General features: G+C 44.7%; 1 long non-coding RNA gene across 1 annotated transcript; it reads left to right on the forward strand.

Moving 5' to 3' along the window:
* Window positions 1-77: 77 nt before the first annotated feature.
* LOC141990109 (uncharacterized) lies at window positions 78-14198 on the forward strand. Its single transcript, XR_012640079.1, has 3 exons — window positions 78-202; window positions 609-746; window positions 13992-14198. It is a non-coding gene; the product is annotated as an uncharacterized LOC141990109 (long non-coding RNA).
* The last annotated feature ends 9370 nt before the right edge of the window (window positions 14199-23568 follow it).

Raw genomic sequence — 23568 nt, forward strand, 5'->3', positions numbered from 1 at the left:
CTCGGCTTTCCCCCCACAGGCCCCGCCCCGCCTCGCCTCGGCTTCCCCCTCCCCCTCACACAGGCCCCGCCCCGCACGGCGCCGGGTGTCCCCCGCTTCCTCACACAGGCCCGGCCGCCCGCCCGCCAATCTGGGGACGCTAGGCGCTGCTGGCCGACAGCGAGCGAGCCAGGCCCGGCACCTTCTACACACAGGCCTCCCGGTGCGGGGACGCGCTGAACGGGGGACCTTCAAACGTTGCTGACCAGATAGGCACAGAGAGTCCGAGGCGCTTCCTGAAATGCTCAGGACAGAGCCAGGGCCCCTCCGACCCCCCAGCTCCATACAGGGCCCGAGGAAACGGGTCGGCAGTTTGGGGCAGGAAGTGGGGTATCCCTCTGGTGTCCTGCACAGCATGGGGGAAGCCTCACTCTGCCCCAGCCCTAGCCTTCCCCAGGCCGCCTCCCACAGGCACGGGAGGCTGGAGTATCCGTGATTGGCTTCTGCAGGAAGCTTTCTAGCTCAGAGCAGGGTGACTGAGGTGGACGTTAAGGATAAAGGAGGCCAGAGTTTACACGTGCATTTTAAAAACAAATTATTCTTCATGTCTTCCCACCTCTGCCCCACAGCATTGACCTGGTCTCTGAGCTCCCTCCATAGACTGCACCAGTCAGTCTTCCCTGACACGTGGGCACTCATCAGGACTTCCTCAGTAATGAGAATGTGGCCTAAGAAACCCTTAATGCCAGCGGGCAAGAAGGCTACAGGTATATCTTGATTCTGCTATGTACATCCTGGTTCACCAAAGAATGTCAAGTGAGGTCTTAAATGAAAGCTGGGGGTCACACTGATAATTAATAGCATTGTGAAATGTACAGATACTGTGTAAGGAGTTACGTGTATATACTGAAAATATGGTTTTAAAGTCTGTGTCAAGGAATTAGTCACCAGCAGAGGTGAAAAACAGGTTTTCTTCTAAGACAGGAGATAAGGAATGTCTGTCTCTCTGTAGGGATGTAAATGAAGCACTGTACGCCAACAATGAATTCCCATTTACGTACAAATGTTAATAAAGAGATGTAAAGTCAACTGAAAAGTAGCACACAGAAAAAATAAGCCATGGGTGGTTATCCTGGCTCTGAGTACAGACTATTAACTCTGGGGGGGTACAGGTAGAAGGCAAAGCAGACACCACCTTCATCCTGCACCTTGGAAGTAAACGAACGCCATATTTGCATTCATGAAAACAGGATCACAGCCAGCCTTGGCTGAAAACACTGCAGAAGACTTTGGGTGAGATAAAGTTTCTTTAGGCAGGAAATTAACCCGTTAGTTAAGTTTACTCTCTTTTACTTTTCTTTATAATTACTTTATAATTTTCTATGTAATTATTTGTTTCCTAACTCACTATCACTTATCTTGAAGCTTTCGTAATAAATTTATTCTTGTTTTTACTATAAATATATCTAAGTGCTGTGCTATTAAGCAAAGTGCTGCTCCTGAGCTGAATCTTACAAGCTGACGTGTATATTGTTCCTTTGGAGACAGCAGACCTGGCATTTCTGTGAATGTTGAGTGAATAAAGGACTGAACACTACAGGAGACTCAGGGACTAGGATGGACATATTGTTAACATGCAAGGCAAAGTAAGGCCTGGCATAGCCCCCAGAGGAGAGTGCTTAAGCGGCTGACAAGCTGGTGGTGTTAGGGAGCTGACACCCAGCTAAGCACAAGCATGACTCCCTTTTGCTGGTGGCAGGGAGTAACAAGGTGACTCACAGTCCTGGGTACCCCAAGAACCTTTAAAGTGAGCAAACCTCTACTCCTGTACTGACCTCAATACAGTTGAGGGGTGTGCAGGGCTGCCAAGTGTTATGCACTTGGAGGGAAGGCTTTGAGCTGGGCCAATTGGTTCGAGCCAGCAGCCTTATAAAAAAGCAGCCAGTTGCAAACCGAATGAGCGGTGAACTGAGGACAGGCAAACAGAGGTAGTTTGCTTGGGAGTTCCCACAGAGGTTTGGTTTTTTTTGCCTTTCAGTTTTATGCGAGCAGTAAATACATCATCTGAAGAGGCTCTTAGAAGGAAGACATTATGGATAGTGAGCAATCAGCTGTTCTGACCTGCACAGGATGTGCCATGTTTGTCCTTCTCCCAGAGGATAGAAGTGACTTCATCTGTACGAAGTGCAAGCTGGTCTCCATATTGGAAGAGAAGGTTAAAGGACTAGAGACCCAAGTATCAACTGTGCATTGCATCAGAGAAAATGAAGATTTTCTGGATAGAAGTCAGCATTTGGTACTGCAGGCACAGCATGCTGAAGAATCTGAGAGTGCAATGCAGAACAGGGAAGAAAATTGGCAGCATGTGACCTCCAGAAGAAGAAAGAGGAGAACCCATGTACCCTCAATGCAGATAGAGGTAAGAAACTGTTTTCAGGCTCTCTGCACAGATACTACGGCGGAGAATGGTTTGGAATAGTCATCTGAGAGAAGGGATCAGAAGGAGACCCCATTGACCGGAAGGCATGGAATACGTTGTCCTAGGGATGGGGGTTCCACGACCACCACTCCCAAAAGGAGGAGACGCGTGGTGGTGGTCGGGGACTCCCTCCTAAGGGTAATGGAGTCATCCATCTGATGTCCAGACCAGGAAACTCGAGATGTGTGCTGCTTGCCTGGAGCTAGAATTCAGGATGTGACGGAGTGTCTGCCGAGACTGATCAAGCCTTCAGACTACTACCCCTGCCTACTTCTCCACGTGGGCACCAATGACACTGCCAAGAATGTCCCTGAGCAGTCACTGCAGACTACGTGGCTCTGGGAAGAAGGATAAAGGAGTTTGAGGTGCAAGTCATGTTCTCATCCATCCTCCCTGTTGAAGGAAAAGGCCCAGATTGGGACCATCGAATTGTGGAGGTAAATGCGTGGTTACACAGGTGGTGTTGGAGAGAAGGCTTTGGATTCTTCGACCATGGGATGTTGTCCAGGAAGAATGTTTGCTAGGAAGACGTGGCCAGCAAAGAGAGGGAAGAGCATCTTTGCAGGCAGGCTTGCTAACCTAGTGAGGAGGGCTTAAACTAGGTTCGCCAGGGGATGGTGACCTAAGCCGAGAGGTAAGTGGGGAAGTGGGATACTGGGAGGAAACACAAGGAGGGGGGTGCAACGGGGGAGGCCTCCTTATTCATACTCAGAAAGTAGGGCAATCGCCTAGTTATCTTAGGTGCCTGTACATGAATGCAAAAGCCTCAGAAACAAGCAGGAAGAATTGGAAGTCCTTGCACAGTCAAGGAACTTTGATGTGATTGGAATAACGGAGACTTGGTGGGGTAACTCACATGACTGGAGCACTGTCATGGATGGGTATAAATTGTTCAGGAAGGACAGGCGGGGGAGAAAAGAGGGACGAGTTGCACTGTATGTAAGAGCAGTATGATTGTTCAGAGCTCCAGTATGAAACTGGAGAAAAGCCTGTTGTGAGTCTTTGGGTTAAGTTTAGAGGTGAGAGAAACAAGGGTGATGTCGTGGTGGGCATTTGCTACAGACCACCAGACCAGCAGGATGAGGTGGATGAAGCTTTCTTTGGACAACTAACAGAAATTTCCAGATCACAGGCCCTGGATCTCATGGGGGACTTCAATCACCCTGACATCTGCTGGAGAGCAATACAGCAGTGCACAGGCAATCCAGGAAGTTTTTGGAGAGTGCTGGGGACAACTTCCTGGTGCAAGTGCTGGAGGAACCAACTAGGGGTTGTGCTACTCTTGACCTCCTGCTCACAAACAGGGAAGAATTGGTAGGGGAAGTAGAAGTGGGTGGCAACCTGGGCAGCAGTGACCATGAGATGGTCAAGTTCAGGATTCTGACAAAAGGAAGAAAGGAGAGCAGCAGAATACAGACCCTGGACTTCAGAAAAGCAGACTTCGACTCCCTCAGGGAACTAATGGGCAGGATCCCCTGGGTGACTAATGTAGGGGGGAAAGGAGTCCAAGAGAGCTGGCTGTATTTTAAAGAAGCCTGATAGAGGGCGCAGGAACAAACCATCTCAATCTGCAGAAAGAATAGCAAATATGGCAGGCGACCAGCTTGGCTTAACAGAGAAATCTTCAGTGAACTTAAACACAAAAAGGAAGCTTACAAGAAGTGGAAACTTGGACAGATGACGTGGGAGGAGTATAAAAATATTGCTCGAGTATGTAGGGGTGTAATCAGGAAGGCCAAAGCACAATTGGAGTTGCAGCTAGTAATGTATGTGAAGGGTAATAAGAAGGGTTTCTACAGGTGTATTAGCAACAAGAAGGTGGTCAGGGAAAGTGTGGGACTCTTACTGAATGGGGGAGGCAACCTAGTGACAGATGATGTGGAAAAAGCTGAAGTACTCAACGCTTTTTTTGCCTTGGTCTTCACAGACAAGGTCAGCTCCCAGACTGCTGCATTGGGCAGCACAGTATGGGGAGGAGGTAAAAGAACAGATTAAGGACTATTTAGAAAAGCTGGACATGCACAAGTCGATGGATCCGGATCTAATGCATCCAAGGGTGCTGAGGGAGTTGGCTGATATGATTGCAGAGCCATTGGCCATTATCTTTGAAAACTCATGGTGATCAGGGGAGGTCCCAGACAATTGGAAAAAGGCAAATATAGTGCCCATCTTTTTAAAAGGGAAGAAGTAGAATCCGGGGAACTATAGACCGGTCAGCCTCACCTCTGTCCCTGGAAAAATCATGGAGCAGGTCCTCAAGGGATCCATTTTGAAGCACTTGGAGGAGAGGAAGGTGATCAGGGACAGTCAACATGGATTCACCAAGGGCAAGTCATGCCTGACCAACCTGATTGCCTTCTATGATAAGATAACTGGCTCTGTGGATATGGGGAAAGCGGTGAATGTGATATACCTTGACTTTAGCAAAGGTTTTGATACGGTCTCCCACAGTATTCTTGCCAGCAAGCTAAAGAAGTATGGATTGGATGAATGGTGGATAGAAAGCTGGCTAGATCATCAAGCTCAATGGACAGTGATCAACGGCTCGATATCTAGTTGGCAGCTGGTATCAAGCAGAGTGCCCTAGGGGTCTGTCTGGGGGCCAGTTTTGTTCAACATCTTCATTAATGATCTGGATGATGGGATGGATTGCACCGTCAGCAAGTTCGCGGATGGCACTAAGCTGGGGGAGAGGATAGGGTCCAGAGTGACCTAGAAAAATTGGAGGATTGGGCCAAAAGAAATCTGATGAGGTTCAACAGGGACAAGTGCAGAGTCCTGAACTTAGGATGGAAGAATCCCATGCACTGCTACAGGCTGGGGACCGACTAGCTAAGTGGCAGTTCTGCAGAAAAGGACCTGGGCATTACAGTGGACGAGAAGCTGGATATGAGTCAACAGTGTGCCCTTATTGCTAAGAAGGCTAATGGCATATTGGGCTGCATTAGTAGGAGCACTGCCAGCAGATCAAGGGAAGTGATTATTCCCCTCTACTCAGCACTGGTGAGGCCACATCAGGAGTATTGCGTCCAGTTTTGGGCCACCCACTACAGAAATGATGTGAACAAATTGGAGAGAGTCCAGCGGAGGGCAATGAAAATGATTGGGGGGCTGGGGCCATAGGCGCCGACTCCGTGGGTGCTCCGGGGCTGGAGCACCCACGGGGAAAAATTGGTGGGTGCTCAGCACCCACTGGCAGCTCCTCGCGGCTCCCCAGCTCACCTCCGCTCCACCTCCTCCCCTGAGCGCGCCGCCGCCGCTCCGCTTCTCCCCCCTCCCTCCCGTTCCAACAGCACAGCAAGCCTGGGAGCGGGAGGGAGGGGGGAGAAGCGAAGCGGCGGCGGCGCGCTCAGGGGAGGAGGTGGAGCGGAGGTGAGCTGGGGTGGGGAACGGTTCCTCTGCCTCCCCACCCCCCCTCACCTCTGTTCCTCCTCCTCCCCTGAGCACGCCGCTGCTCTGCTTATCCCCCCTCCCTCCCAGGCTTGCCGGGGAGGAGGGGAAATGCGGCATGCCTGGGGGAGGAGGCAGGGCAGGGGATTTGGGGAATGGGTTGGAATGGGGGCAGGGAGGGGGCGGGACTGGGGACAGAGTGGGGGCGCGAGCACCCACCGGCACTGGCTAAGGTCGGCGGCTATGGCTGTGGCACATGACTTACAAGGAGAGGCTGAGGGAACTGGGCTTATTCAGTCTGCAGAAGAGAAGAGTGAGGGGGAATTTGATAGCAGCCTTCAACTACCTGAAGTGGGGTTCCAAAGAGGATGGAGCTAGGCTGTTCTCAGTGGTGGCAGATGACAGAACAAGGAGCAATGGTCTCAAGTTGCAGTGAGGGAGTTCTAGGTTGGATATTAGGAAAAACTATTTCACTAGGAGGCTGGTGAAGCACTGGAATGGGTTACCTATGCAGGTTGTGGAATCTCCATCATTAGAGGGTTTTAAGGCCCGGCTTGACAAAGCCCTGGCTGGGATGATATAGTTGGGGTTGGTCCTGCTTTGAGCAGGGGGTTGAACTAGCTGACCTTTTGAGGTCTCTTCCAACCTTAATCGTCTATGATTCTTCTACGATTCTATGCATTTAGCTGTCCTGTTGCACCTGCCCTCAGCCAAGCCATCATCTCACATGTTCAGTTGTGTCAGGCAAACAGCTGTGATTTCTCTTCCTCCAGGGAACACTGAGACCTGTTATCACACAATCCCTTTGTCCCTTCTCTCTACTCTCTTTCTTGTCTCCAGGAACCTGCTCAGGTATACTGGCTTAGCAGAGCATGTTTAAGAGCTTCACTCAAAAGAAACAGATAACAGGGAAGCCACGAGGGCCAGTCTCAGACACTGAAATGTGTCCAAGGGTTCTATCAGAATACTCTTGCACAGTCCACTTAATCACTACGTTAAAATCTGCTGGACACTGTGCTTATGCCAGCCCACCATGCGGAGCAATATCAGTGGCTCAGCGCTGCTTTCTCAAAACCCTCGTCTGCACCCCACCCCCATCTGATATTAAGAACAGAGTATGAATACCATTTCTGTCTTAAGTTGTGTGTCTACACAGGGATAAAAGACCTGTACTGGGCGCAGGTCAGCTGACTTGGGCTCGGGCTGTGGAGCTAAAAATTGCTATGTGGACATTCAGGCTTAGGCTGGAGACCGACACTCAACCCTCACAGAGTCCCAGAGCTTGGGCTCCAGCCTGAGGCCAGACGTCTACACAGTGATTTTTCAGCCCCGGAACTGAAAGGATAGATTTGAATGAAGAGAGGAAAAGGAGTTCCAGACACAAGGGATGGATTGAATTTTAAATAATAGCACTTGGGTCCAGTGGGAGGAGGCTAGGAGGAGCTTCCCCATCTTATTTGGACTTGTTTGGGAAATAGGCAGACTTCTGAGGGGAATGTACACTCCTAATGCTCCCCGCCTCCAGGCATTATCTATTTGAAATGTGGCAAGAGGACCATGGCTGCAGCAGCATGGGTGGGGAAACATGTTATACCTTATTCAAGTGGTGTGCCAATGTGCCCACCTTGATTATCATACACATTGTGAAGAGAGTGGTCACTTTGGATGGGCTGTTACCAGCAGGAGAGTGAGTTTGGGGGGGGGAGGGGTGGAGGGTGAGAAAACCTGGATTTGTGCTGGAAATGGCCCAACTTGATGATCACTGTATATAAGCTATTACCAGCAGGAGAGTGGGGTGGGAGGAGGTATTGTTTCATGGTCTCTGTACGTATATAATGTCTTCTGCAGCTTCCACAGTATGCATCCGATGAAGTGAGGTGTAGCTCACGAAAGCTCATGCTCAAATAAATTGGTTAGTCTCTAAGGTGCCACAAGTACTCCTTTTCTTAATGTGAGCTGTGTGGGAGCACTAAGTCAGGCAAAATCCCACCTGAGAACTCCAGCTGCTGTACTGCCTCCCACACCCCCATAAACGTGGATACTTTTCCCTCACATTTTCATAACATGTGCATTAAGTCTTGAAACTCCATGTTTTTAACCAAGCAACAGTAAGCACTATTCATTAACTTCCAGTTTGAATCTAATTGAATGCAATACAGTAGAGAGACATGCCGAATTAATGTTAAACTGGAAAAATATGGGGTATGAATAAGCTTTTCATTATAACAGAGTTTATTTTTGATATCTTTTTAAAAACAGTACAACTACAAAGTACTGTTTCCCTTAATGAATCATCGCTATAAAGCTGTTTTTAGGAACCAAGCAATTTTCCTGTCACTCTAGGAGCATGGTAAGAAAAGTTCATTGTATTAAGCTTCAGTACAATTGGAAGTGAAATAATCATTCAAAACAAAACTAGTAATGTGATAATTGAAGAGATACAGTACATAGGTACTGCAGCAATTTCTCTAACCCACTCTTTTTTGTAAGTTTTATTACAGGTTTGCCATACATATATTTTCCAGGTCTAATTCTAGGACCATTAAGTATGCCTTTGACAGACTGACAATATCCTTGACAAACTTTATGGAATTAAGATTCAACTTCATTGAATTACATTAAACCTTATTAAATTAGGTTTAATTCCTTTGGGGTCTATCATATTAAAAATGCAATTGTGTATGTGTTATTGTGGAGAGAATGTAACATCTAGGAGGAGGGGAATGCTAATGTAATTTCTCTGGTTATCAGCCCTTTGAAGCCATTCCCTGGGGAGGTTCGTGTACACTAGTTCAAACTGGATTCTCCAGGGACCAAAAGACAAAAAATTGATTTTTGGATAAATAGCCTGATTTTAAACAGGCCCAGGGGTTTCCTCCTGATCCAGCTAACGGGCAGGACTCCTGGGCCACAGCGGGCCCCAATTCTTAGGGAGTTGGCCTACAAGTGAGTGAGGGCCCATAAGACTGGGTGCTAGTCCTCAGCCAAGACTGTTATGAACTTGTGACCCTGGAGAGATTCTTTTGGGTAGGAGGGGGTGGGAGTTGAAAGACACACTTGTCAGAACCCATGTTGAAGACAGTTGGGGGGAATCTCTGGTAAACTTGTGCATATGCATGTAGGCTCTTTTATTGTTTTATTATATTTAAAAAAAATAAAATAGGCTTCCATAGGAAGTGCTGTGTGGTAACTTATAACGGTTGGCAATCACTCTGTTATCAATCTCTGAAGAGAAAGTGTGCAGATCTGCTTAGGCAGAGTCTCTTGCTGGGAATAACACAGGGAAGGGAGGGATCTGCTCCACCTGGAAATATACCCATCCAAAGGGAGAGAGATGTGGGTCTCTGCCCAAGAAAGGCAATGGCCATGAGCTGGAAACCTGAGAGTGGGTGCCCTTGCTGGTCCATAGAGGGGGGAGTACAGGTGCAGCTGGCCTGAACTATGATAATGCCCTTGCAAGAGATGATGTGGAAATTGCTGCTACTTTACTTTTGGGTGTTGCAAACATCTGTCAGGGAATCACAACCATCCTATCATACCCATGTTTCTCAATAGAAAGAGGGTCCCTGTTTAGATCCCAGATAAAAGGGAGGGAAGAGGGAGGTCCTGGTATGGTCACGATATGTTAAAGGTTGAGAAACTCTGCATTATATCATACTCCCCTCCAAATACAGGAATAGAAACTAGGATTTTGAGTCCCAACAGTCCTCTGCTCTCCAGTAAAGTTATTTAAATCTCTGGCAAAGTGTAAATCTTCTCATCTGGCTGGTCCACAAAGCAGAACAGCCTAGTACGGCTTCCATCTTTTAGCTCAAGTAGTAGAGGTGTGCATCTAAAAGTCCTGGGTTCCAGCACTGCTTATGAGTGTGTGTGAGGTGTCAATATGGTTTCATATTTTGGAATTTCAGTGCGGGGGGGGGGGTTCAGTTGCTTTTTAAAAAAAATAGGGAACTGTATACCAAAAATATGTTAAGATAATATTATGGTTGCAAAGGTTGCACTCAGATGTTAGGAAAACTGTGTGAAGGTTGCCAGTGTGGGTGCATTACAATGCAGCAATATAATTTTTAATTACATGATCAGATATTATTTGTGCCACAGGACCCTTGCCTCATTCAGTGCTTAGGATGGATGATGAATGAGGCAGAGGGCTGCAGATGAAAAAAGATGTTCTCTTGGGAGTTAGGCACTGAAGTGGGACTCTCTACTATCCCTGTGTTTGTCACACATTCCTATGTAATACTGATCCAGACTATTATACATTCATGAAAGCAGATCAAATTAAGGTTGCATAGATGACATTGATTCTGGTATTTCCTAACTTCCGAATGCTTGAGTTTGCAATCTTAACATTCTTTTAGTATAGGGTTTTTTTTTTAAAAAAAAAGTAATTAAAATGTTAGTATGTTTAACACTTTTGGAACTTGCATGTTAAACTCTGGGTCAAATTCAAAACATCCAAGCATCCTAACAACTGATGGTACAAAGAAATTGCCTCCCCACGCCATTTTCAGTTAATCTCAATTGGTGGTTGTCCAGGATTTTAGGTCAATCTGAAGTTTACTGAAATATCATAATATTGTCCGTATTTAGAGAAGTACATTCTTGGATTCTGAAGAATAGTCAGGCTGGGTTGGCTCGCAGAAATTGAAATAAAACATTTAATGCAAAATGGATGTTTCCTTCCTGCTCTTCAGCCTCTCCTCCTTTTGGTGCTCTTTTTTCTCTTGCGTTCATTTTGTTTTTAAAATTCATCTGGAGTTGGCCCACAGCAATAAAAACTAACTGGATTTTAAAAATAAGTTTCTTAGTTTCTATCCAAGTATTGACCAGTCTTCAGCCTGCTCAGTTTGTGAGAATCAAGAGGATCAGTGCACAAAGTAGTATTGCTCTCAACATATGATCCATTTTTCTCTTCTCTTTTATTATCAAAGTTTATCTGCAGGAAAAAGATTAATTTAAAATCTGCAGTAGAAGAATGGATTAAATACAATAGTTCAGCTTTCTTCGGACAGAAAAAATAATAGTATAGCTGGAACTTGTGTTTCTTTCTTCACCTACCTTTCCCCAAGAAGCTCAAGGCCCAGGTCCTTTAGGTATTCCATTTGTTGTTATTAATAGGAAGGGTCTCAAGGCCCATGTGACTGGAACTTTGCAGGATGTACACTATATGATGAGAAGCGATAAAGGGATTAACTTTGGGAAAACAGTATTCAGTTTTTTCATGGAGAAGATACAAATATTTCCAGATACAATTAGTAAATGTTTCCAAAAAATCCACTTGTTTTTTTTCCTTTATAATATGCCGCATGGAACAGCCTCACTGCCCCCACAGGATCAAAAGTAAATTGAATTAAAGAACTACAGACTCCACAGTCATTATTTTAATGCAACAAGTCTACAAGTCTTTTTTCTGGACATTTTTGTTTGAATAAAAAGAAACAGCAGAAAATTATCAACCACTAGAGGGGACCATAGTAGCAGAGAAAGAAGGGGAATAAGTGATACAAAGTGCTTGAAAGGGCTCATCTACATGCAAAGTTGTACTTACTTAAGAAAACATGTAATTTAAAATTGATTTAGTTAATACAGTACAAAATGCTGTCTGGGCACTCTTCAATCAGTATAACCCTGGTTTATATTGATTTAGTTTAAATCGATTACTAATTATTTTACGCTAAAATAAAATAAAACCAAATCTCTTAAACCAAAATAAGAACTTTTACATAGGCTATGTCTACATTTAAACTATTACATGGGCACAGTTGTAGTGCTGCGGCTTTAGCATAGACATTTACAACAGTGACAGGTGGGGTTCTCCTGTCACTGTAGTTAATCCACCTCCCTGCGAGGTGATAGCTAGATCAATGGAAGAATTCTTCCATTGACCTGAATTCTGCCATTGACCTAGGGTTGTCTACAGTGGGGGTTAGGTAAGCTTAACTATGTCACTCAGGGGGGTGGATTTTTCACACCCCAGAGCAAAGTAACTGGGTCAACCTAACATTTTAGTGCAGATGCAGCCACAGGGTTTTGCCCCAGTTTAATGTAAATAGATATAAATTAAATCTGTGCAAATTGAGTATAGAGAAGAACTCACTGTTCTTTTAGCCTGATAAGTCTAAAAAGCAGCATGCAATGTTTTCCTATCTACGCATGGAAGTTGTATTGGTTTAAGTTAAATTGATTTTAAAACTGATTCGGTTAAACTGGTGCAAACCCATGTGTGGACACACTTATATCAGTTTAAAATTGATTTAAGGCTGTCCACCCAAAGTTGGACCAGTTTAACTAAATCAGTTTAGAAATACAGCTTTAGTTAAACCAGTGTAACTGTGTTTGTAGAACAGTACAGCGAGGAGGAGGACGGGGGAAGACATGTAGCAGGAGGAACCAGCTATGCCATGAGCCAGGATCTTTTCAAGACTCCACACCAGCCTAGCCAGTGCTGCCAGGCAGGCACCGAGAAGTCCGATGAAGGGGAAGGAATCTTGGGAAGTGTGTGCATGCATTTTTTCTTACAATGTTTAAATGTAAAGAAGGCGCCTCCCCCAACCCCAAGTTAACAGGACTTTTTGTTAGGTTTCAGAGTAACAGCCGTGTTAGTCTGTATTCGCAAAAAGAAAAGGAGTACTTGTGGCACCTTAGAGACTAATCAATTTATTTGAGCATAAGCTTTCGTGAGCTACAGCTCACTTCATCGGATGCATACTGTGGAAAGTATAGAAGATCTTTTTATATGCACAAAGCATGAAAAAATGGGTGTTTACCACTACAAAAGGTTTTCTCTTCCCCCACACCATTCTCCTGCTGGTAATAGCTTATCTAAAGTGATCACTCTCGTTACAATGTGTATGATAATCAAGTTGGGCCATTTCCAGCACTGGACAGTCTCTACGTAAAAGAATAAATGGACACAAATCAGATGTCAAGAATTATAACATTCATAAACCAGTCGGAGAACACTTCAATCTCTCTGGTCACGCGATTACAGACATGAAAGTTGCAATTCTTCAACAAAAAAACTTCAAATCCAGACTCCAGCAAGAAACTGTTGAATTGGAATTCATTTGCAAATTGGATACAATTAACTTAGGCTTGAATAGAGACTGGGAGTGGCTAAGTCGTTATGCAAGGTAACCTATTTCCCCTTGTTTTTTCCTACCCCCCCCCAGCCATTCTTGTTAAACCCTGGATTTGTGCTGGAAATGGCCCACCTTGATTATCATACACATTGTAGGGAGAGTGATCACTTTAGATAAGCTATTACCAGCAGGAGAGTGGGGTGGGGGGAGAGAAAACCTTTTGTAGTGGTAAACACCCATTTTTTCATGCTTTGTGTGTATAAAAAGATCTTCTATACTTTCCACAGTATGCATCCGATGAAGTGAGCTGTAGCTCACGAAAGCTTATGCTCAAATAAATTGGTTAGTCTCTAAGGTGCCACAAGTACTCCTTTTCTTTTTAGGACTTTTGGTTGTTTTACTCATATGAAAGGAGGTAGCGGTACAACAAACAGAGGTAGAATTGTTATCTGCTTTTTATTCCCCTGGATGGTTAGGCAGGGTGAGGTGGAAGGAGGCAAAGATGCTGAGCAGTTTATGTAGATAGGGAAGTTCCTTGTATCCCCTTGAGAGATCTTGATGAAACTTTAATGGAGATACTCTGCAATCTTCTCCCGAAGGGATGGCAGCCTTAGTTCTTCCTCTGTGGTAGGACACTTTTCCATGCCATTCCACAATGACTTTGGATGGCACCATTGCAGTAAGCAGACTAGCAGCTTTGCTCTCTGCCTTTTTTACCCTCAGGAGTGAGATATCAGCTAGAATCACCACCGCCTGTGGAAAATAGTACCAGTACTTGGTGCCATTGCCCTGAACCCACACCCATGGAAGTAGGGACTGAAATATTATTGTTTCATGCAACTGAACAAGTCCCTCTTCATTTCCTCCCCCACTTTCTCTTGTGGCAGGCCGCACTGACCATTGGTCGGGCTGGAGAGTGCTGTGCAGACTCTCCAAAAGCTGACATGGCAGCTTATTTAAAACTTTTATGGGAATAAGGGATGGGCGTTCTGAAATCTACCTTTCCCTTTCCATTGTGACTGTAAATCCAATGATTCATCTGTCTGTTTTATCTGTAGTTTCTGCTGTTGTGGCTTGAGGGGTGCCTCTCCTCCACACTTGTGGAACACCTGACCCTGATGAGAAGGAGAAAGATGACGACTAGGGAGGATACATTCAATGAGATCCTGCAAGCCAGTGCTGGATCAGACTGTGAACACAGGGCATGGAAGGTAACTATGGCAGACAGCATGGAGAAGGAAAGAGAAGACAGGAAAAAGACCCAGGAAAAGCAGAGGGAAATGCACCAGGACATAATGTGTCTTATCAGGCAGCAAACACAAATGCTGCAGAGTTGTTGACCTCCGGGTCCAACAATCATGGCTTGCTTCCCTTTGCAGTCTATGGAGAACTCAATTTTAGCACTTCTCTACACCCTCCAACATTCCACATGACCAGTGCTTAATTTGTGCCAGGGTTTGCCAGGGCTGAGCCCCACCCCTTCTAGGCTTTGCAATTCATAGCCCCAGCAACTGTGGGCTTACTGTGTCGGTTATGAAAGTAAAATAATTGCTTGAGCCCCAGCACCTCTTTCATTACAAATTGAGCACAGGACGTGACATCATGGAGCAGGTCCTCAAGGAATCAATTCTGAAGCACTTAGAGGAGAGGAAAGTGATCAGGAACAGTCAGCATGGATTCACCAAGGGCAAGTCATGCCTGACTAATCTAATTGCCTTCTATGACGAGATAACTGGCTCTGTGAATGAGAGGAAAGCAGTGGACGTGTTGTTCCTTGACTTTATCAAAGCTTTTGACACGGTCTCCCACAGTATTCTTGCCAGCAAGTTAAAGAAGTATGGGCTGGATGAATGGACTATAAGGTGGATAGAAAGTTGGCTAGATTGTCGGGCTCAATGGCTTGTGATCAATGGCTCCATGTCTAGTTGGCAGCCGATATCAAGTGGAGTGCCCCAAGGGTCAGTCCTCTGGCTGGTTTTGTTCAATATCTTCATAAATGATCTGGAGGATGGTGTGGATTGCACCCTCAGCAAATTTGCAGATGACACTAAACTGGGAGGAGAGGTAGATACACTGGAGGATAGGGATAGGATACAGAGGGCCCTAGACAAATTAGAGGATTGGGCCAAAAGAAATCTGATGAGGTTCAACAAGGACAAGTGCAGAGTCCTGCACTTAGGACGGAAGAATGCCATGCACCGCTACAGACTAGGGACCGAATGGCTCGGCAGCAGTTCTGCAGAAAAGGACCTAGGGGTTACAGTGAATGAGAAGCTGGATATGAGTCAACAGTGTGCCCTTGTTGCCAAGAAGGCCAATGGTATTTTGGGATGTATATGTAGGGGCGTTGCCAGCAGAGCGAGGGACGTGATTGTTCCCCTCTATTCGACATTGGTGAGGCCTCATCTGGAGTACTGTGTCCAGTTTTGGGCTCCACACTACAAGAAGGATGTGGAAAAATTGGAAGGAGTCGAGCGGAGGGCAACAAAAATGATTAGGGGACTGGAAAACATGACTTATGAGGAGAGGGTGAGGGAACTGGGATTGTTTAGTCTGCGGAAGAAAAGAATGAGGGGGGATTTGATAGCTGCTTTCAACTACCTGAAAGGGGGTTCCAAAGAGGATGGATCTAGACTGTTCTCAGTGGTAGCTGATGACAGAACAAGGAGTAATGGTCTCAAGTTGTAGTGGGGGAGGTTTAGGTTGGATATTAGGAAAAACGTTTTCACTAGGAGGGTGGTGAAACATTGGAATGTGTTACCTAGGGAGGTGGTGGAATCTCCTTCCATAGAAGTTTTTAAGATCAGGCTTGACAAAGCCCTGTCTGGGATGATTTAGTTGGGGATTGGTCCTGCTTTGAGCAGAGGGTTGGACTAGATGACCTCCTGAGGTCCCTTCCAACCCTGATATTCTATGATTAGCAGCCACGTATCTACCCCTACCACTCCACACTGGGGGACAGCAAGGATAACCACAGCTTCACATACACTGACCTGTGAGAGCCACAGTTGCTGTATGTGTAGTGTACCCAAAATGGACAAGAATGTTTTCTACCATTTTTAATTTTAAAGTTTTGTTTATTTAATTTATTTTAGAAGTTTATATTGTATTTATTTTTAATTACCTTTTTGTGCACTGATTTTGGTATGTAATAAATTTATATTTAGTGGAAATAAATTCATGTTTATTACTTCACAACATAGAATGCAGGATGCTACTCAAAGCACCCACTATTTGTAATTGAACGAAGCCACAGAACTCATAGGTTCAGTGAAAAACACAGTGTAATCATTATAAATGTAGCGCAAGCACCACATAATTCATAGGTGTATTAAAAGACTGTGGTATATTCATAAATGTACACCAAGTACTACATAATTCCTAATAGCTCCCAAACCTTCAGGGTTAAGTGAAGCACAGTCCACCACACTACATTACTGTGCCTGATTGTTAATTGCTCTTTCAAGGTCTCCCGAAACCATGTAGCTCTGTGTTGAGCTCTTCTAATGGCCCTGGTGTCTGGTTGTTCAAAGTCAGCAGACAGCTGCTCCACCCAGCAGCAACTTTCCCCCCTTTGCCTCTTAGATATTACATAGGACACAGCAGGCAGATATACCATTGGGATGTTTTTCTTACTGAGATCCAATCTTGTGAATATACAAAGCCAGCGTCCCTTCAGCCTTCCAAAAGAGCATTCAACTGTCATTCTGCACGGGTTGAGTCTTTCCTTGAGTCTGTCAAGCTGGCTGGTGTATGGCTCTATGAGCCAGGGAAGCAAGGGATAAGCTGGGTCTCCCAGACTCACTATTGGCATTTCAACATCGCCAGTGGTACTCTGCCCATTGGGAAAGAATGTCCATGCTTGCAGCTGTCTGAACAGTCCTGAGTTCTTAAAGATGCAAGCATCTTGCACCTTCCCTGAGCAGCCCACATTGATACTGGTGAATCATCCCCAGTGATCCACCAACACTTGCATACGCAGCTAAAAGTAGCCCTTTCTGTTAGTGTATTCTGTGGCAAGGTGGGCTGGTGCCAAAATAAGGACATGCATGCTATCGCCTCAACACAATTCGAAAACTTGAATGTTGCAAATACATCCATTATGTCTTGAACATTGCTGAGTGTCACAGTCCAGCATAGCAAGAGATGATTAATGGCCCTACTTGCTTGCATGACAATGGCCCCCACAATTGATTCTCCAACTCCAAAATCCGGATGAAGTTCTGTGGCCGATGTGTTATGGAGGAGGACAGGCTGCATGATCCCAGTGGTCACTTCTGGCCTTGGAATCTATGGTAATGAGAGGTTACTGATTCAAAGCAATCTGGATTGCTTGGTAAACTGGGCTGAAGCAAACAATATATGTTTTAATACAGCTAAATGTAAATGTATACATCTAGGAACAAAAAAAGTAGGCCATATGGGACAGGGGACTCAAACCTGGGAATCACTCACTTTGAAAAGGATTTGGAGGTCATGGTGGACAATCAGCAGAACATGAGCTTCCAGTGTTACGCTGTGGTCAAAAGAGCTAATGCAATCCTAGTATGTTCTGACACAGAGGCCCACTGGTGCCAGCTGGCAAAGGGTTCACCACACTGTGTCAGCGACTCCTAACAGGCCTGACAAACTCACTTCACCCAATACATTGCTGTCATGGTATTTATCTATAAAGAATGTTGTGTGAGATCATAAGTGAAAGCCAGGAACATGCTGATCATCAATAGCATTGGGAAATGTATCTGCAGATGACATTTAAAGAGTTATACGTACCTACTAAAATATGTTTTAAACTGTGTAACAAAGCAGAGTTGACAAACAGGTTTTCTCCCAGACAAAGCAGATCTACTCACCATGCCCCATCTCTGATGTTAATAAAGCATTGTAAGTCAAATCCAATAGGAGCTACATTGCCTTCCAAGTTAACATGGGGATCAGCACACCAGAGAACAAACAATAAAGAGCATTTTGAATATTTGCTGGCTGACAAGTAAGACGCTTTGGATATCCATCATAGACAGAGCAAAAAGGACTGCTCTTTTTGCATCTATGAACGGTGGGTTGGTGATGCTGGGAAAGTGTCACAGTTGCATACACAGGGGAGTCTCGAATTGGAGTCAAGAGGTCATTTTACCTCTATATTTGCCACTGATGCTACTGCTGCTGGAATACTGTGTCCAGTTCTGGTGCACATCATTCAGGAAGGGGGTTGATAAATTGGAGAAGGTTCAGAGAAAATCCACAAGAAAGATTAAAGGACAAGAAAATATGCCTTACAGTGATTGAGCTTTTTGAGTCTATCTATTTCGCTTAACAAAGGGAAGGTAAAGGGGAGACTTGGTTACAGTCTGTAAGTATCTGCATGGGGAACAAATATTTAATAATGGGCTCTAATCTGGCAAGGAATGGTACAACACAACCCAGTGGCTGGAAGTTGAAGCCAGACAAATTCAGAATGGAATTAAGGTGTACACATTTAATGGTGAGAGTAATTAGCATTTGGAACAACTTACCAAGGGTCGTGGTGGATTCTCTATCACTGACAGTTTTAAAACCAAGATTGGATGTTTTTGTAAGAGATAGGGCTCTAGGAATTATTGTGGAGAAGTTCTGTGGCTCAGGCTGCATGATCCCAGTGGTCACTTCTGGCCTTGGAATTTCTGGATGGCTCAAGATTGGTAATGAGAGATAGTGCCTTTCACTTCTATCTCATTGGCTTGAATTCAGCCCCAGAGATGGAAATCGATAGGCATTACAATGGCTAAATACTCTGGGGGTTTCCTCAGGAAAAAATTGCTTTAAGGGGCGCATTTAGACAGAAAACGATCGGCGCAAGAGGGCAATTCAGTCTCCATGATGCCCGTTGAATCCTTGGCATCAGCTGATACTGCTGAGGAGTGATGATTTTTGTGGTCTGGACATCATTCCACCAGAACCAGACTGAAGCCACAAACTCATGGGACATATGCCACCAAACAGGCAAAAAAGCCAGACATGCAGTAGATCTGGCCTCCTCCTCAGCAAATCCTGGCTGTCTGCCTGGCAGGACCAAGCAATGCATATTCCAAGCTCATATTTCTCATTCTTTTAGAAATAAACAGTGCCCATTTTGCTCTTCAGCCCATATGGCATGAATCTTTTCAGGGAAGTATTCAGCACAGCACATCACGATTTATATTGACATTATGAGGATGATGATTTCTTAGACGGTAAGTGTAAGTGTTTTATTGTGAAGAGCAGCATACAGATGGGTTGATTCTCCATTCTGTTACACTGGTTTTACACTTGCATAACTCCATGGAGCTGAACAAAAAAACAGTTTACTTGAGAATCAAGCCCATAGTGTTCTTGACTGATTTTGGCTCTCTGAATTTTACATAAAAAGAAAAGGAGTACTTGTGGCACCTTAGAGACTAACAAATTTATTTGAGCATAAGCTTTCGTGAGCTACAGCTTACTTCATCGGATGCATTCAGTGGAAAATACAGTGGGGAGATTTATATACACATAGAACATGAAACAATGGGTGTTACCATACACACTGTAAGGAGAGTGATCAGGTAAGGTGAGCTATTACCAGCAGGAGAGCGGGGGGGGGGGGGGAGGGGTATAGAATACTCCTACCAGGGGTATTCTATCTGCTACCCAAGATCAATAAACCTGGAAATCCTGGACGCCCCATCATCTCAGGCACTGGCACCCTGATAGCAGGATTGTCTTGCTATGCAGACTCCCTCCTAAGGCCCTATGCTACCAGCAATCCCAGCTATCTTTGAGACACCATTGACTTCCTGAGGAAACTACAATCCATCAGTGATCTTCCTGAAAACACTATCCTAGCCACGATGGATGTAGAAGCCCTCTACACCAACATTCCACACAAAGATGGACTACAAGCTGTCAGGAACAGTATCCCCGATAATGTCACGGCAAACCTGGTGGCTGAACTTTGTGCCTTTGTCCTCACCCATAACTATTTCACATTTGGGGACAACGTATACCTTCAAATCAGCGGCACTGCTATGGGTACCCGCATGGCCCCACAGTATGCCAACATTTTTATGGCTGACTTAGAACAACGCTTCCTCAGCTCTCATCCCCTAATGCCCCTACTCTACTTGCGCTACATTGATGACATCTTCATCATCTGGACCCATGGAAAAGAAGCCCTTGAGGAATTCCACCAGGATTTCAACAATTTCCATCCCACCATCAACCTCAGCCTGGACCAGTCCACACAAGAGATTCATTGTTTCATGTTCTCTGTGTATATAAATCTCCCCACTGTATTGTCCACTGAATGCATCCAGTGAAGTGAGCTGTAGCTCATGAAAGCTTATGCTCAAATAAATTGGTTAGTCTCTAAGGTGCCACAAGTACTCCTTTTCTTTTTGCGAATACAGACTAACACGGCTGCTACTCTGAAACCTGAATTTTACATGAATCTCTTCCTGAATATACACAAAGTTATAATTGAGGCCTTATACCTGCACTGTGATGTATTCATAGGTAGTTGATACCCTTCTCCTCTTCCAGTCTTCTAAGGGAGGAACTGCAGTATGGATGGACCTTGCAGCAGTTCTTTTGCAAGTAGCAGTTTAACTAGAACATGATGATGGAAGGACACTTATCTGGGTAGTCAAGTCCCGTGGGCTTAATAGGGGAAGACTCTCAGACCAAAAGCAATCCCTGGAATGTGTATAATTGGCACTGGAATGTTGCGAAGTAACTCAAAGCATCCTAGGAAGCCAGTTACAAGTCCTAGAGGATTAAGAAGTTGTATATTGAATCCTCATCCTAGTCTTGTTTTACGGGTGTGCAAGAGTTCCCCCTTTCCAGTTTGCCTGTCAGGGCAAGTGCCCTTATTGCATTAAACAAGTCAGTTAAGGAAGAGATAAGAAATGTCTCTTATCTCAGAAAAGAAAGAGACAGAAAGACATGGACCTGTCCTGAGATCTTGAGGTGCTCGCAATGAATCTGGGAAGAGGCATTTGACCTTTACTCTTTGATTTAGATCATGGTTTTTAAGATTTTTATTCTAAACTATGCTACCTGCCATTCTGAATTGCACAGGACCAGTAAATAATGCCACCTCCAAGAGGAGCTGCCCTATCCCAGTGTTCCTCCGCCAGCGCTGACCCCAGGCTTTCCACAGGCCACAAAGGTGAGAAGAAAGAGACAAGTGGTCTTTTGTAACATAGTCTGGTCATCTTTTTTTTCTTTTTTCTAATCCCTTTCATCTTATCTCCATCCTGTCCTTCACCCTTCAATCTCCAGTTTTGTTGTGACAGTCATGGGCAGTGGGTGGGCTGGGGCCACACTTAAAAAAAATGATCCTCCTTTACATCCTCAAGAAATTCAAATCCTTAATGTCCAGTAGGAGAACAGAGTCAACTCCGTGCCTCATACAATAATGACTCGATGTTACTTGAAGGCCAAGTTTAAAAACAAAGAGTGCACTAAGGAGCTTCCAAGTAAACACACCTTTAAAAAAAAAAAAGTATCCATTTTCTGCTCTAGAGCTTCTTCACCCATCATTTTGTCTTCCTGCCTATCTGCTTCTTTGTGCTATGGTTTCCCCACAGCTCAGTGGACTCCCTGTGCTTTTTCCCATGCTGCTTCCCTTGGCAGGACAGAGTGGAAGGCAGTGAGAGGAAGATCCTTTTAATGGGCTGAAGCAGGACAGGAGCGGGAGGCGAGAAGCACTTCCTTGGCTCTGCCACTCACTTACGCTATGTGACCTTGTGCAGCTTACTCAACCTGTCTGTGCCAAAGGTTCCGCAGCTGTAAGATGGGAGAGGGGAAGGCTACTACTTGGCTACCTTTGTAAAGCACTTTTAGGTCCTTGGATAATCTCAGGTGAGGTCTACTGATGAAGTGCCATTATTATCCTTCTGGTTGAGAACTGTGGCAAGGACAAAGGCAAACTACCCACTCAGACTTTTTTTTTTTAAATAAGAGGTAGAGGTGAGGTATGTGCTCAGCTTTACCATCAGGGTTGCAATAAGGGGGGCACAGCAACTTCTAAGCTGTTCTTCTCCTACAGGCCTTCATAGTTTAAAATTATCCTTCTTAAGAGTCCATCCTGCCACAGTAATACTTTACTGGTTGAGTAGTAGTCCTGTTAAAATCAACGAGATTACTCACTGAGTAAGGGATTAGTCACTGTGAATAAAGTTGATAGAATCAGGCCTCAAATGAATAAGAATTTTCATTCTGCTCCCCGTTCACTAGTAAAGCAGATTTCAGGGTGTCCTAGGAAAAATAAAAGCCAGAAGTCAGGTAAGAGCTATTGAGAATGATGTGAACAATTTGATTTATTCAGGGGGAAAAAAATATTTTGGAGAGGAAAAATCTCGAGTCTTGAAGGTGAAACTGAGAACTGAAGAGTATGAGCCATCCGTTCCTCTGGGGCTTGATTCACAAGTCATACTTTACAATTTGTAGCAAAAATGGGTTCTTAACATATAGGAATAAAGGTTTTAACAAGCTCCCATCTGTTAAACTAGTAAGTTGCTTTGGTATGATCATGCTTGCTGTTTTAATAAATAGGCAGTATCATTTTTCAAGCCACAGCTTCAAATTCTTTTGGAGGATTGAAATTCACACCCGTTGTGGCTAATGCTGAAATGGTTATATTGCTTGTGCACGGGGAGGAGGCTACACCACAAAGAGTGCTCTGGTCCCGTGGCTTGGCAGAAGGGCATCCCAGTGCCATTTGGGAAGGGTAGGCTAAGGAAAGACCTCAGCATAGCTGCTCCCTTGACCAATGGCATTGCAAATGAGACACAATTGGTCTCCAGCAGGAAGGGAGTGAACCACTAAAGTTTGAAAGCAACTCCCTGTCTGGAAGGTGTGACTGCCACAGAAAGAGAAATCAAGAATCTACTTTGTGAGTATAAGAAAATGAATCCAGTGCATTTGTCTATTTTTTTTAATGCACAAATGAAATGTAAACAAATGAGTATATGAAATAAAAGTATTGTCTTTCCCTCTCAAAAACCTACTACAGACATTTCTATAGCTCTCATCAAGGCTGGACATATGTGAGCAATAAAAAAAAGCAGGCATGGATCTCGGTATATTGTATTCTGCAATAGAATTTACTCCTTACCACAGAATGATGTTGTAAAATCAAATGTGAACTGAATGTAAATCAATGCAGTGTCATATTCCTGAGGCTGTGCATGGCCTAAAACACCAGTTCTAACAGATGTGTGAGATGCCCCCACTTGTCTCAGGTGATCCTCAACTCTGAAACCTAATAATGAATATTTAAATGTCAATGTTGTTAACTTATAACTGATCATTTTAGCAAAAATATCAGCTAACATGTTTATCCCCAAATTCCAAACCGCCTCCCACAAATGCCCAAATCTCACGTGACCGGTGTCCTAGGAGGCCCATACTGAGCTTGCTCCATTCTCTGCAGTTTGCCCTGATGGAGCAGACAATCTCCAAAACTGGTGGTAATTCTAATAATTAGATTCACCAAGCTAGCAATAAAACAGTTTCTACAATACCTTACTGGTTATCCAGAAGCCAAAAACACTTAAAGCAGACAGTCAGGTCTAATATGATGAGGATTACTGAAAATTTTGTTCATCATATATAAAGTTATACCAATCCCAAAGG

Source organism: Natator depressus, chromosome 6 (assembly GCF_965152275.1).
Source record: "Natator depressus isolate rNatDep1 chromosome 6, rNatDep2.hap1, whole genome shotgun sequence".
NCBI lineage: Eukaryota > Metazoa > Chordata > Testudines > Cheloniidae > Natator > Natator depressus.